The sequence below is a fragment of the Macaca thibetana genome, chromosome 5, assembly GCF_024542745.1.
Source record: "Macaca thibetana thibetana isolate TM-01 chromosome 5, ASM2454274v1, whole genome shotgun sequence".
In the NCBI taxonomy this organism is placed as follows: domain Eukaryota; kingdom Metazoa; phylum Chordata; class Mammalia; order Primates; family Cercopithecidae; genus Macaca; species Macaca thibetana.
Genome location: NC_065582.1, coordinates 82,072,939 through 82,090,558, shown reverse-complemented (window position 1 = coordinate 82,090,558; position 17,620 = coordinate 82,072,939).

Below are 17,620 nucleotides of genomic sequence, written 5' to 3'. Positions count from 1 at the left end.
TGTTGATCTTTTCAAAAAACCAGCTCCTGGATTCATTGATTTTTTGAAGGGTTTTTCATGTGTCTTATCTCCTTCAGTTCTGCTCTGATCTTAGTTATTTCTTGTCTTCTGCTAGCTTTTGAATATGACAAACTCACATCCAATATCATACTTACTGGGCAAAAACTAAAAGCATTCCCTTTGAAAACCAGCACAAGACAAGGATGGCCGCTCTCACCACTCCTATTCAACATAGTATTGGAAGTTCTGGCCAGGGCAATCAGGCAAGAGAAAGAAATAAAGTGTAGTCAAATAGGAAGACAGGAAATCAAATTTTCTCTGTTTGCAGATGACATGATTTTATATTTAGAAAACCCCATCATCTCAGCTCAAAATATTCTTAAGCTGATAAGCAACTTCAGCAAAGACTCAGGATACAAAAATCAATGTGCAAAAATCACAAACATTACACACCAATAACAAACAAACAGAGAGCCAAATCATGAGAGAACTCCCATTCACAATTGCTACTAAGAGAATAAAATACCTAGGAATCCAGCTCACAAGGGATGTGAAGGACCTCTTCAAGGAGAACTACAAACCGCTGCTCAACGAAATAAGAGAGGACACAAACAAATGGAAAAACATTCCATGCTAATGGATAGGAAGAATCAGTATCATGAAAAGTAATTTATAGATTCAGTGCTATCCCCATAAAGTCACCACTGACTTTCTTCACAGAATTGGCAAAAATTACTTTAAATTTCATATGGACCCAAAAAAGAGCCCACGTAGCCAAGATAATCCTATGCAAAAAGAACAAAGCTGGAGGCATCATGCTACCTGACTTAACTATGCTACAAGGCTTCAGTAAGCAAAATGGCAGGGTACTGGTAGCAAAACAGATACATAGACCAATGGAACAGAACAGAGGCCTCAGAAAAAAATACCACACATCTACAACCATCTGATCTTTGACAAACCTGACAAAAACAAGCAATGGGAAAAGGATTCCCTATTTCATAAATGGTGTTGGGAAAACCAGCTAGCCATATTCAGAAAGCTGAAACTGGATACCTTCATTATACTGTACACAAAAATTAACTCAGGATGTGTTAAAGACTTAAATGTAAGACCTAACACCCTAAAATCCCTAGAAGAAAACCTAGACAATACCATTCAGGACACAGGCATGGACAAAGACATCATGTCTAAAACACCAAAAGCAATGGCAGCAAAAGCCAAAATTGAGAAATGGGATCTAATGAAACTAAAGAGCTTCTGCACGGCAAAAGAAACTACCATCAGAGTGAACAGCCAACCTACAGAGTGGGAGAAAATTTTTGCAATCTATCCATCTGACAAAGGGCTAATGTCCAGAATCTACAAAGAACATAAACAAATTTACAAGAAAAAAAAAAATCAAAAAGTGGGCAAAGGATATGAACAGACAATTCTCAAAAGAAAACATTCATGCAGCCAACAAACACATGAGATAAAGCTCATCATCTCTCGTCGTTAGAGAAATGCAAATAAAAACTACAATGAGATACCATCTCATGCCAATTAGAATGGCAATCGTTAAAAAATTAGGAAAAAACAGATGCTAGGGAGAATGTAGCGAAATAGAAACACTTTTACACTGTTGGTGGGAGTGCAAATTAGTTCAACCATTGTGGAAGACAGCGTTGCAATTCCTCAAGGATCTAGAATTAGAAATACCATTTGACCCAGCAATCCCATTACTGGGTATGCACACAAAGGATTAGAAAACATTCTACTGTAAAGACACATGCAGATGTATGTTTATTGAGGCACTGTTCACAATATTAAAGACTTGCAACCAACCCAAATGCCCATCAATGATAGACTGGATAAAGAAAATGTGGCACATATACTATGTGCACCATGGAATACTATGCAGCCATAAAAAAGGATGAGTTCATGTCCTTTGCAGGGACATGGATGAAGCTGGAAACCATCATTCTCAGCAAACTAACACAAGAAAAGAAAACCAAACACCACATGTTCTTATTCATAAGTAGGAGTTAAACAATGAGAACACATGGACATGGGGCTGGGGGGATTGCACATTAGGGCCTATCAAGGGGTGTGGGTCTCGGGGAGATAAATACCTAATGTAGATGACTGGTTGATAGGTGCAACAAACCACTATGGCACATGTATTCCTATGCAACAAACCTGCACGTTCTGCACATGTACCCCAGAACTTGAAGTATAATAATAATAAAGAAATATGGATTTTACAAATTGTATATTTAGAGATGTATCTTAAGTAATCATCTAGCATCATTGTCAATAAAAATATAGTGTAAGCTACATATACAATTTTGAATATTCTCATAGCCACTTAAAAATTTTAAAAAGATATAATTCATTTTAATATTTTATATTTAATATAGCAAAACAATTTTAATGTGTAATCATTTAAAAAGTATTAATTTTATTAATTTTTAAAATTAATTTTATTATATTTTTCATACTAAGTCATCAAAGTCCAGCGTGTATTTCACAGTTACAAAACATTCCAATGTGTCCCAGCCACATTTAAAGTGCTCAGTAGCCACTTGTGGTTAATGGCTGCCATATTCCAAAGTGCAGGTCTGCATATTTTTAGTTAGGATTCTGGCTTGCAAGTGACATAACTTAGGCAAAATAGGAATTTATTGGACCCATAAAACCAAGGAAAGTCCAAGCAATAAAGAATCAAAGATGTAACTAGAGACTTAAGAGCCACTAGAACATGGAACTTCATGAATTTCTGGACCTTTGGTAGCTTCATTCAATCACATGGCCCAATGGCTTTCTCAACAAGTCTAATAACATGGCCCCCAGAATCTCCTAGGGTTCATATTTTACAGAAGGTTGTTTCTAAGACTCAAACATGCAGGAATCATTCTCTTCAGTTTTATCTCAGTAGTCCCAGGGAAGAGCTCTATGTGAATTATCTATTATTTTACTTACCTAGTAGATTTTGTTAATAGGACAACCTTGTTTTATTTGAGAACTGCCCTTTCCCAACTATGATATTCTGGTAGGGATGGGGAATTTCTGACAATACTTCCTCACCACAGGTATAGATGTGCAATCCAGGTTAACCCTTCAGTGTACTACATTCCTGTAGAAATAATAGGTATTTCTAGGTAAGCATAAAACCATATCAGTACAAATTAGAATTATTTGGGAGTAGGATTAATATGGATGCTATATATAAGAATTTTATGCCATCTCCAACTGGGAATATGAGTTAAAAGTATTATTACAATCGTGTGGATGCTGAAAGTCATCCTTGCTGCCACAGGAAAATGCCTGCCTGACAATAAAGTCAATGTATAGGAAAAGATGACAAGAAAATGAAGAGAAGCATTGTCTTGATGACATCGTGTACACATCTGGATTCAGTCATGTTAGAGCCCATTTACACCATTTGATAAATGCTCTATTAATGGCAGCAAGCAAAGTGGGGTTGGTGGCACAAGAATATAATTGATCCAGCTTTGATCAGGGTTCTAGGCTGTGATGTTGTGTATAAATTAAAATAAAAATTATGCAGACCAGTTCTGACCATAATCCAATGGCTGCTTGTATTATGTTGAGCCAAGTCTCCTCCAGAAGATCACTATAAATGCTGGACATAGTACCTAAAACAACCATTTAAAGACATTTGAGAGCAATCAGCTCAGGAGGACTCGAGAGATGACAGTACTTGCGAAAAGAGAAATATACAGGTAAGTTACACATTAGTCTCATTTATACTCTGAAGGAAATTTCTGCATTGAGGGGTAGAAGAATATAACCCAAGAGGAGGGAAGTGATCTCAATAGCTCAAGAGACAGAAGTTGAAGTGTTGTGCAGCCAAAGTGACTGAGACTTGAGGAACAGAATTCAGGAATGGAGAAAACAACAGAGAAAGACACTAAAATTCTTTATAGACATTATCCAGGTCTTTTGCCATTTCCTAAGATGTATGTGTGAACGACAGAACTACAAAAAAATTCAGTAGGGAATAACTATAAGGAACTAAGCTGATAAGAGAGTTTACCTGTGTGCTGTTTGTACAAAAGATTATAGTTCATATCCTACCTTTGTTTATGAGTATTAGGAGCCTTCTGCCTATTACCTATATTGCAATTAAGGCATCATAAATGCTACATCTTAGCAGTCAGGGCTAAAGCCTAAGAGTTGGAACCATTCCATGGGAGTAAGGGCTGTGTCTTCTAGTAGAGGCATAATTAGACATATGACACTAAAATTGCAAAAAAGAACATTTTAAATAATTTCAAAGAGTAAAAGCAGATGACTCAAAAAGAGCAAGAATCAAATTGTCTTGCAAAAAGTAACACAAGATGCACTAAAAATATTAAGTAAAAAGTTTAAATTATTAAAGTGAAAGAATATCTAATCTAGAATTTTGTAGTTGGTTGTTATCCTTTAAATATGAGATCAGTGGAAAAAGATACCAGAAATTTAACCATGCAAAGACCCATTTTGAAAACCCTTGGTGTGGACGCACTCCACGAAGAGAAGTAAACCTAAGAGGTCAGGATGACATGTGTGAGAAGTAGTGGCAAGCAATAACTACACACACACACTGACACACACACATTGACACACACACACACAACACGTGCACACACATAATATAAAAATGCAAGAAAGATAACCCATATAACACAGAAACGTTTTTAAAAAGGTAATAACTAAATGACTGGTGAAGGGGATATTGATATAAAGAGGGAGATAGAATTTGTTTCAGTGGAATAACACGTTTTAATAATTAATTTAAAAACTCGATTTTAAATTATGTGTAACTAATAGCAAAGTAAAACATATATAACTTTTAAATCAGCAGAAAAAAAGGAAATATAATCTGTACAATTGGAACAGGAAACAAACAAAAAAAATGAAAGAAAGTATTATGCTCTAGATAAGTCCTAACATAATGAGTATTTTAGGAAACATAATGAAATATACTCACAAATCAAAACGAAAATTAAAGGTTCTCCAATGGATGGAAAACAAGTTTACCAATATATTATCAGTAAGACATAGTTATATCAAAGGAAACTATAAATTAAATAAAAGGAAAAATAGATACCAAACACAAAGAAATATGTAGTACCAATCATATCATCAGACAAATTGAATTTGAAAAGAAAACTAGTTTTAAGGGAAAATGTGTTTATTGTTATAAAATAATAATGCTCATGATGCATATAAATACATATAAAATGATGAGTACACTGTTTGCAGGTGCTGTTCTATACTCTGTACATATTATAACACAATTAATCCTCGTGACAACCTAAAGATACAGGTACTTCTATCATCCACATTTAGTAGATGAGAAAACTGAGCCATAGATTTGTTCGGTAACTTGTCCACAGGAAGAAAGTGTTAAATCCAGAATCAAAACCCCGTTACTATGATTTTAGGTTTCATACTATTATCTAATAACTGTACTAATCATGAACATATAGGCAAGAAAAGACAGACAATTTAAACAGCAATACCGAGTAATAAATAGATGTGTGGATAACCTTACTTTCGATGTATAAAAATTATACGTTTTTCACCTCATCCAATCTTATAAGTATTTCCCGCATTTATTTATATCTCTAGCCTACACATTTCTGCTGACCTATATATCTAGTTTATCAGTCAATGTCTTAAACTCACCTTGTTGAAACTTATAATTACCCTTACACTTACTTTATCCACAGCCTGGAAGTGTACTGCACTCCTTTCTTCTCTCATTTCCTACATCAGCTCTATCAGAAAATTCTGTTTTCACTGTCTTAAAAATATGTTCACAATCCAACCGTATTTTACCACCTCTACTATAACGACCGTGATACGATTCACCATCTCTGATTATCTTGATTATTGCTACAGTTTCCTAAATCCCCTCCTTGCTTCTATTCTTCTTTTTTTTTTTTTTTTTTTTTTAACCGAGTGTCGCTCTGTGCCCAGGCTGGAGTACAGCGGCGCATTAGCTTCACTGCAAGCTCCACCTCCCGGGTTCACGCCATTCTCCTGCCTCAGCCCCCACCCCGAATAGCTGGGACTACAGGTGCCCGCCACCATGCCCAGCTAATTTTTTGTATTTTTAGTAGAGACGGGGTTTCACCGTGTTAGCCGGGATGGTCTCGATCTCTTGACCTCGTGATCTGCCACCTCGGCCTCCCAAAGTGCTGGGACCTTGCTTCTATTCTTGACCCCACAGTCTGTCCTCACTCAATAGCCGGTGTTTAAAATGTGACAATCACATAACTCTTCTCTTCAGAAACATCAATGGTTCCCATCTTAGTCAAAGTAAAAACCAAACAACTTACAATCATCTACAAGACTCTCCATAATTTGGTTGCCATTGCCATACATTCCTTGAAGAGTCTGAATACGTTTCTACCAGAGGACATTGCATGGGCTGGCCCTTCTCCTTGGAATCATATTCCTCCAGATATCCCAATGATTAATTCCTTCACCTCCTGTTTACTCAAATGGCATCTTTTCTATAAAGCCTACCTTGATCACTCTATGTAAAATTGAAATACTACCCCAATTATCAATCCCAACAGAGTTTATGTAACCCTACTTTTTACATGTATTTATATCTATCTAACTTTCCACTTATCTATTATGGTTATTTTAATTATCTTATTCTTTTTAGTAGAAAGTCCAAGAGGAAAATAATTTTGTCTGTTTATCCCAAGTATTTAAGAGAGTAGCAGACACAGAATAAGTATTTATTAAATATTTCTTGAGTAACTAAATGAGAAACAGTCAGAAATTAAATATTGACAAGGCCATATGGAAGCTTTAGTGTATTCAGAAAGATTAATATTGTACAGATTGTGTTCTCTGATCACAAAGCAATAAAATTAGAAATAATTGGAATAAAATTAAAAAAAAAACCTAATGTCTGAAAAAAACTAAATAGTGTACTGTAAAAAGACCCTTAAGTAAAAGAGCAAATCTTTAGGGAAAGTATAAAAACATTAAGAAGTGAACAAAAATGAAAACCTTGCAGTCAAAGTTTATTAGAGCTAAAGCAGAATTGTGAAAGTTATAGTTTTATATGCATTAGTCATAAAGCAGAAAATGTTGAAATAATGCTAATTTAACTTTGAAAAACATGCACAGAGCAAGCCCTATGAAATAAGAATAATGCAATAAACATTTTAAAAGCAAACATTATTAAAATAACAAAGTAATGAGAGAAGAATAACATCAAAGCAAAAAGATTGATAAAAATGTCAAAACTTTGGCACAACTTACAGTAAAAAGAAAATGTGCAAAGCAAAAACATACAGTAAAAGGGGAAAGTAACCTCAGATACCAGAGATTTAAGAAATGACATAAGAAGACTTGGAGCAACATACGCTAAGAAGTTTCATAATCTATAACCATTGTTTTCAACCAGAGTTAATATCAATCTCTATCTGGCATTTGAATATCAGTGCAAGTGTTTGTGATTATCACAGTGGCTGAGGATGTAATTGGTGTATTTAGCGTCCAGAGTCCAGGATAGAAAACTCGAATGATTAAAGAAAATGAAATGATAAATTAAAAATACACCTGTTTTCTCCTTTCCTGTCCTTGCTGTCCAATCAAAAACTTTTATAGATGAACTGTGAAGCTTTATACTAAGTGAAAGAGGCCAGACAGAAGAACTCACATATTCTACTTACATGAACTATTCAGAACACGTAAATCCATAGAGACAGAAAGCAGACTGATGGTTATCAGAACTAGCCCAGGTGCAGAAGGGGACTGATTGCTTACTGAGTACAGGGTTTTATTTTGGAATGATGAAAATGTTTTGGAACTCAATAAAGGTGACGGTTGCACACACTGTGAATGTACTAAACTCCACTGAATTGTACCCTTTAAAATGATTAGTTTTATGTCATGTGAATTGCACCTCAATAGGAATAAATGAACATATATGAAAAGACATAAAATCTTCTGAATATGTGGGTTTGTATATATATTTATATATTATATGGTATGTATGTGTATATATGTATATGTATTTAAATCATGTTTATGGATGAAAAACTTAGAAAATATGTCAATTATCTCCAAGTTGTTCATAAATTCTATTCTACAGTATAACCAATTAATATGCCCGCAAACTTTTATATAAAAAGAATTTATATGGAAGAACGAATTTCACAAATATCAAAGAGAGGAGACTTAATATCAGATATTAAAACATACTGTAAAGCTATAATAATAACTCCTGGCTTCCACCCAGGATGTAGAAAGATGGAAAAAATATCACTCCCACCCTGACAAGAAAAACCAAGAATATCTACAAAATCATTGTTGTCCTCAATTTCTTAGTAACTGAGGTCGCAGAGTGATCTATTCTCCTATTCTCTCCTAATCTAAAGAAAAGTAGGTGCCCCAAACTCATGTTTGAGCATGAGAGACAGACAATACTGCCATAAAAATCGATGGAAAGAATTTAGCAAAAACTGTTAACAAATTGCTAAATCCCTGGTGACTATGCAGATGCGAAATCCCTGGGCAAGGATGAAGGATGAGTATGATGCTGCAGATAAAAGGAGGGTTGGCATGAATTTGTAGGCTCTCCTCCACAGACTTCAAGTGGTCACTCACAAGAAAAATTACAGGTAGAAATGCAAGAAAACTCCTGTCAACATTGTAGGCTTCAAAGAGGGTAATGGATGCTGCTTGTGGAAAAGGCACTATGTTCATTTGGACCTTTCTCACCCACAGAATAAAAGACACAATATTTCTGAACACGGATATACCCTAATTCAATCTATACATTTATTGTCATCCCAACAAAAATCCCAGAAATTTTAGAAGCCTAAAGGCTTATTCTAAAATATGGAAACGCAAAGGGCCTAGAATACCTGAAAACATTATGAAAAAGGTGAACAAAGAGGAGACACAATATCTGATTTAAAGACCCCTATAAAGCTACAATAATCAAGGCAGTGTGGTATTGGCAAAAGCATAGTCAGATAGAACAGTGGAATCAAATAGAGTTCAGAAATAGACCCCATATATGATCAATTATTTTCAATAATGTGCCAAGGAAAGTTAAAGGACCAAGCATAATCTCTTCAACGAATGGCCCTGAGAAAATTGGATATTCATATTAAGAAAGTAGCCTTGACCCATAACTCACAACATATACAAAAAATATGTCAAAATAGATACTAGTCCTCATCATAAAGGTAAAATTACAAAAATTGTAGAAGAAAACATATGATAAAAATATTTGTGACTAGGATTTAGGCAAATATTTCTTAGATACCTCTTCAAAAGCACCATCTTTAAAGGCAAAGTTAATATATTGGATTTCTTCAAAATTAAATATTTCTAAAGACACTTTTTTTTTAACAAAAGTCAAGCCACAGAGTAAAAGAAAATATTTGCAAAACACGTGTCTGAGAAAAAGATCTGTATCCAGACTACACAAATAACTCTTGAAACTCAGTAGTAATTAAACAAAAAACCCAAATAAAAAATAGGACCAGTTTTAACAGACATTCACCATAGAATACAGCTGTCAAGAAAACATGAGAAGTGCTAAAATGGCTAACGAGAAGCAGCTAGTGTGCATCGCTCTCATGGAGAGGAGATAGAATGGCTAGGCAACACCAGCTCTACAACTGGATCATCCAGGTGGACATGTTGGGATTCATCAGGGAAACAATGCAACCCAAAAGAACAGAGAAGAGTGAAGCAGGACAGCTGTCCACCCAGGACTGGCAGCAAGGAGAGGCTCCACACTATGGGGAAAAGATAGTGAGTGAGAGGCCCCAGGGACACATACTTATGCTACAAACCTTTGCAACCCTGGGCTCAGGCGATTCCTCTTATCCCCTCCCATCCCGCAACTGGGGCCTCCAGACAGAAATGGAGAGCTGTGTGGAGTCCGGACAGAGCTGTCACTCAGGCATATGTGGAGTCCTGGGGGCCTTGTACTTCTGGGCACCCTGACACCAGTGTCTGTAGCTCTAGCAGTGGGGGAGGCCAGGCTTCCTTGCACATCTCCAGTACAAGGGCCAAATCCATGGGGCTGAGGAGCAGACGGACTGCAGGCCTGACATCTATTGCCTCTCACCAGACAAGGCTCACTGACCTGGGACCCTCGCTCGGCCACTTCAGCCCTGGATGAGCTCTTGGGCCAATAATGTCTCTGTACTTCACTGGAATGGAACTCCCAGAGGTGGCACACAGGTTCGCCATTTTTGCTGCTCTGCAGTGCCGGCTTCTGATGCCTGTAAGCTCGGGAAGGAGCAAAGAGCTTATGTTTTAACACAGGCACCCAGGACAGAGCAGTGGCCTTACGGAAAAGTGGCCAGACTGTTTTCCATGTGAGTCCCTGCCTCTGTTATTCCTCTCTGGGCAGGGCCTCTAGACTCAGGCCCCCAGTAGAACCACCCTGCCTCTACCTGAACACTTCAGTTGGTAGTGGATCTGTGTTTTGCTGGGGAAGAAATTCCAGAAACAACCCACAGCCTTTCTGCCACTGCAGCTGCAGTAGTATGCCCTTACTGCCCTTGGGCTGGAGAAGGAAAAAAGGGCCTGGTTGCTTCACTGACACCTCCAGCACACCATACTCACCATACAAAAAGGAGCCCAGTTGTTCTTCCCTCTGAGCCCTCAGCCCCAGCCAGGGCCCCCAGCTCAGGACTGCAGCACAGCTGTCCCATCCCCAGCTGAGCATTCCCACTGGAAGCAGCTCTGTGTTTCTTCAGGATGGAATTCCTGGAGGAAACTGATGGCCCTCTGTCACTGCCACTGCAGTGGTACTGCCCTTGCTGCCATTGGACTGGGGAAGAAACAAAGACCTTGAGTGCTTTACCCACATCTTCAGCACACCATGGTCACCTATAGGGAGACCCCCTGAAACTATTGCTATGGAATAAAAGATGAAATGCTCCTGATTATTGTAAATACAAAGTTGCATGCAGGATTGTGTAAAGACAATGCCAGGTTGGACTGCCAGAATGAGCCAACAGCATGTGATGTGCTTCCCCCTGCAGAGAGCCTATGAACAGACATGCAATCAGTGAGATTTCACATCCCCAAGATTCCTATCCCAGAAAAGCAGTTGTTCATAGCTCTGGGAATGGAATGTGACCCTTGTGGAGAGCCTATAAATGGATGCATGAGGAGCACCTGTTCATATGGATAGATAGAGCTAGAAACGCCCTCATCTTGCCACGGCTCTTCTAGGCCTCTTTAGGGTTAAGGCATACCCGCTTCTGAGAATTTCTGGTCTAACTGGTTGTCTAGCTTCACGTCCTGTTTCTATGGATTGCTGTAACCAGCTTTTGCTGCAACTGTTACTGCTGATTAATATCGTGCTAATCATAGGTTATGGAAAGACTGTGTTTCTGTTTTAAGGTTCTGTTAGAAATTGCTGATGCACACACTATATTGTAAATTCTTATCTCTGTATACTGTACTTCTGCATACAGATGTTATGTAAAATAATTACTTCATCCTCATGTGACCATCTCACCTCATAATCAAATGACCCTAAATCCCTCACTATCCTACCCCTGCCCTCACTAAATAATAAATGCTGTTATATCCAGTGCATTGGTGGCACTGCAGGACCAGAAGGCAGTGACCCCCCTGGACCCAGCTTTCACTATCTTGTGTGTGTCTATCATTTCTCGACCTGCCAATCCACCTGGGGACAAATAAAGAGCCCCGTTGCATTGCAGGCTGCTAACCATATCCCGCAATATGCCACCCTCAGGAAAAAAGGCCAATCTGTCTTCCCTGCAAGCTCCCTGCCACTCCTGCTTGTCACCAGGAAGGGCCCCCCAACTTGGACCCACAATGCAGCCACCCCACCCTGCATTGATTGCTTTGACTAGTAGCAGCTCTGCATATCTCTGGGATGGAGCCCAAAGAGACGAGTGAAAGGTCCTTTGCCACAGCCACTGCCAAGGTCACTTCCCCTGTTGCCTACAAGCTAAGGAGGGAACATAAAACTTGAGTTTGCCCCAGAGCTGGAGTGCACAGCCTGGGAGTGCCAAGCCGAGATCTGCAGCCACCACTCCAGTGGGAGAGGAGCCCAGACTCTCAGAGCACCGAGGGTGAGCTTGGCTGCAAATGCAAGGAAATACAGAGGAGCCTCATGGCTGAGCAAAAGTCTAAAATATACCCCATGTGAAACCAAGGACAAGAATTAAGCCACAAATAAAATCCCAGCACAAACCTTTGTCCCTCTGAAAACATCTAGAAACGAAGTCAACTGACTATACTCAAATTATACCACAGATAAAAGAACATCAACGCACACAGATGAGAAAGAACCAGCAGAACTCTGGCAACTCAAAAACCAAGAGTGACTTATTTCCTCCAAACAGCTGCACTAGGTTCCCAGCAATGGTTCTTAACCAGGCTGAAATCACTGAAATGACAGACATAGAATTCAAAATATGGATAGGAATGAAGATCATTGAGATTCAGGAGAAAGCTGAAATTCAAAGGAATCTAAGAAATACAATAAAACAATACAGGAGCTAAAACACAAAATGGTCATTTTAAGAAAGCACAAAACTGATCTGACGGCTGAAACACATACTACAAGAATTTCATAAAACAATTGCAATTATTAACAGCAGAATAGATCAAACTGAGGAAAGAATCTCAGAACTCAAAGACTGGTTCTCCAAACTAACTCAGACAACAAGGAAAAAGAATAAAGAGAATGAACAAAACCTCTGAGAAATATGAGATTATGTAGAAAGAGCAAATCGACGACTCATTGGCATCCCTGAAGGAAAGGGAGAGAAAGCAAGCAACTTGGAAAACATATTTGAGGATATCATCCATGAAAATTTCCCCAACCTCGCTAGAGAAGCCAACATCCAAATTCAGGAAAGGCAGAGAACCCCTATGAGTTACTATACAAGATGACCATCCCCAAGACACATCGTCATGAGCTTCTTCAAGGTTGATATGATAGAAAAAATATTAAAGGCACCTAGAGAGAAGGGGTGGGTCACCTACAAAGGAAACCCCAGCAGGCTAACAGCAAAACTTTCAGCAGAAACTTCATGAGCCAGAAGAGATTGGAAGCCCATAGTCAGCATTCTTAATGAAAAGAAACTTCAGCCAATAATTTTACACCTAACAAAACTTCATGAGTGAAGGAGAAATAAGATTCTTTTCAGACAAATAAACGCCAAGAGAATATGTTACCATTAGACCTGCCTTACAAGAGGTCCTTAAGGAAGTACTAAATATGGAAACAAAAGACTGTTACTAGCCATCACAAACACACACTTAAGTACTTAGACCATTGGCACTATAAAGCAAATACACAATTAAGTCAGCATAATAACCAGCTAACAACTCAATGATAGGATCAAATCTGTATGTATCAATATTAACCTTGAATTTAAACAATCCAAATGCCCCAATTAAAAGGTACAGAGTGGCAAATTAGATAAAGCAGCAAGACCCAACTGTATGTTGTCTTTAAGAGACTCATTTCACATGCAACAACATATGTAGGCTCAAAGTAAAGGAATGGAGAAAAATCTACCAAGCAAGTGGAAAACAGAAAGAGCAGGAGTTGCTCTTCCAATTTCAGACAAAACAGACTTTGAACCTACAACAATATAAAAAGACAAAAAAGAATATTACATAATGATAAAAGGCTCAATTCAATAAAAAGAACTAACTATCCTAAATATATATGCATCCAACATAGCAGGACCCAGATTCATAAAGCAAGTTCTTAGAGACCTATGAAGAGACTTATATGACCACACAATAATTGTGGGAGGCTTCAACACCCCAGAGACACTATTAGACAGATTGTTGAGGCAGAAAACTAACAAAGATATCTGAGACAAGCACTTAAAAATTGACCAAACGGACCAGACAGACATCTACAGAACTCTTCACCTAAAACCAACAGAATATACATTCTTCTCATCTGCATGTGGCACATACCCTAAAACTGACAACACAATTGACCATGAAACAGTTTCTAGCAAATAAAAAATAAAATAAAAAAGGAAATCACACCAACACATTCTCAGACTACAGTGCAATAAATATAGAAATTAATATCTAAATATATATGCACCCAATACAGGAGCACCCAGATTCATAAAGCAAGTCTGTAGAGACCTACAAAGAGACTTAGACTCCCACACAATAATAATGGGAGACTTTAATATCCCACTATCAACATTAGACAGATCAATGAGACAGATAGCTAACAAGGATATCCAGCAATTGAACTCAGCTCTGCACCAAGCAGACCTAATAGACATCTATAGAACTCTCCACCCCAAATCAACAGAATATACATTCTTCTCAGCACCACATCACACTTATTCCAAAACTGACCACATAGTTAGAAGTAAAGCACTCCTCAGCAAATGTAAAAGAACAGAAACTATAACAAACTGTCTCTGAGACCACAGTGCAATCAAACTAGAACTCAGGATTCAGAAACTCACTCAAAACTGCTCAACTAGATGGAAACTGAACAACCTGCTCCTTAATGACTACTGGGGACATAATGAAATGAAGGCAGAAATAAAGATGTTCTTTGAAATCAACGAGAACAAAGACACAACATACCAGAATCTCTGGGACACATTTAAAGCGATGTGTAGAGGGAAATTTATAGCACTAAATGCCCACAGGAGAAAGCAGGAAAGATCTGAAATTGACACCCTAACATCACAATTAAAAGAACCAGAGAAGCAAGAGCAAACACATTCAAAAGCTAGCAGAAGGCAAGAAATAACTAAGATCAGAGCAGAACTGAAGGAGACAGAGACATAAAAGCCCCTTCAAAAAATCAATGAATCCAGCAGCTGGTTTTTTGAAAAGATCAACAAAATTGATAGACTGCTAGCAAGACTAATAAAGAAGAAAAGAGAGAAGAATCAAATAGACACAATAAAAAAAGATAAAGGGGATATGAACAGACACTTCTCAAAAGAAGACATTTATGCAGCCAACAGACACATGAAAAAATGCTCATCTTCACTGTCCATCAGAGAAATGCAAATCAAAACCATAATGTGATACCATCTCACACCAGTTAGAATGGCAATCATTAAAAAGTCAGGAAACAACAGGTGTTGGAGAGGATGTGGAGAAATAGGAACACTTTTACACTGTTGGTGGGACTGTAAACTAGTTCAACCATTGTGGAAGGCAGTGTGACGATTCCTCAAGGATCTAGAAGTGGAAATACCATTTGACCCAGTCATCCCATTACTAGGAATATACCCAAAAGGTTATAAAACATGCTGCTATAAAGACACATACACACTTATGTTCATTGTGGCACTATTCACAATAGCAAAGACTTGGAATCAACCCAAGTGTCCATCAGTGATAGACTGGATTAAGAAAATGTGGCACATATACACCATGGAATACTATGCAGCTGTAAAAAAGGATGAGTTCATATCCTTTGTAGTGACATGGATGAAGCTGGAAACCATCATTCTGAGCAAACTGTCACAAGGACAGAAAACCAAACACCACATGTTCTCACTCATAGGTGAGAATTGAACAATGAGAACACTTGGACACAGGGTAGGAAACATCACACACTGGGGTCTGTCCTGGGATGGGGGAAGGGGGAGAAGATAGCATTAGGAGATATACCTAATGTAAATGATGAGTTAAAGGGTTCAGCACACCGACATGGCACATGTATGCATATGTAACAAACCTGCACTTTGTGCACATGGACCTTAGAACTTAAAGTATAATAAAAATAAATAAAAATAAATATCAAGAAGATTGCTCAAAACCTTACAATTACATGGAAATTAAACAAAATGCTCCTGAATGAATTCTGGGAAAGCAATTAAATTAAGTAAATCAAGAAATTTTGTGAAACTAATGAGAACAAAGATACACCATACCAGAATCTTTGTGACATAGCAAAAGCAATGTTAAGAGGAAAGTTTAGAGTGCTAAACGCCTGCATCAAAAAGTTAGAAAAATCTCATGTTCACAACTTAGTATTGCACCTTGGGGAACAGGAAAAACAGGAGCAAACCAACTATAAAGCTTTCAGAAGACAAGAAATAACCAAAATCAGAGTGAACTGAATGACATTGAGATGCAGAAACCCATACAACGATTAACAAAAGTAGAATTTTTTTAAAGACTAAATAAGATATTAAGACCACTAGCTAATGACAAAAACAGAGAAGATTCATATAAACATAATAAGAAATGGCAAAAGAGATATCACCACTGACTCTACAGAAACAGAAAAACCACCAGAGAGTATCACAAACACCTCTGCGCATACAAACTAGAAAAACTACAAGAAGTGAATAAACTTACCTCCCAAGAGTGAGTCAGGAAGAAATTCAAGCCATTAACACACCGATAATAAGTACTGAAATTGAATTAGTAATAAGTAGCTTACCAACCAAAAAAAGCCCAGGACTAGATGGATTTACAGCAGAATTCCAGCAGATGTACAAAGAAGAGCTAGTACAATTCCTACCGAAACTATCCCAAAAAATTGAGGAGAAGAGACTTCTCAATGGATTCTATGAGGACAGCATCATTCTGATACCAAAACCTGGCAGAAAAAAATATAATGAAAAACAACTTCAAGCCAATATTCTTAATGAACATAGATGCAAAAACTTCTTAAGAAAACTGGGTATATACCCAAAGGATTATAAATCATGCTGCTATAAAGACACATGCACACGTATGTTTATTGCAGCACTATTCACAATAGCAAAGACTTGGAATCAACCCAAATGTCCATCAGTGACAGACTGGATTAAGAAAATGTGGCACATATACACCATGGAATACTATGCAGCCATCAAAAAGGATGAGTTTGTGTCCTTTGTAGGGACATGGATGCAGCTGGAAACCATCATTCTTAGCAAACTATCACAAGAACAGAAAACCAAACACCGCATGTTCTCACTCATAGGTGGGAACTGAACAATGAGATCATTTGGACTCGGGAAGGAGAACATCACACACTGGGGCCTATCATGGGGAGGGGGGAGGGGGGAGGGTGGAGGGATTGCATTGGGAGTTATACCTGATGTAAATGACGAGTTGATGGGTGCTGACGAGTTGATGGGTGCAGCACAGCAACATGGCACAAGTATACATATGTAACAAACCTGCGTGTTATGCACATGTACCCTAGAACTTAAAGTATAATAATAATAATAAAAAAACTATTCAGTTCCAATAAATGTTTACTAATAAATTACATATAAACTAAAAAAAAAAAAAAAAAAAAAGAAAATACAAACAAACTGAATTCAGCCGGACATAAAGGAGCTTATGAACCATGATCAAGATCAAGTAGGATATAAGTTTGGTTCAACATATACAAATCAATAAATATGATTCATCAAACAGACCTAAAAACAAAAATTATTTTATCATCTCAATAGTTGCAGAAAAGGCTTTCTATAAAATTCAATATCCTTTATGCTAAAAACCCCCAATAAACTAAGCACTGAAAGAATATGCCACAAAATAATAAAAACCATCTATGACAAACCCACAGCCATGATCATACTGAATGGGCAAAAGCAGGAAACACTACCCTTGAGAACTGAACCAAGACAAGGAT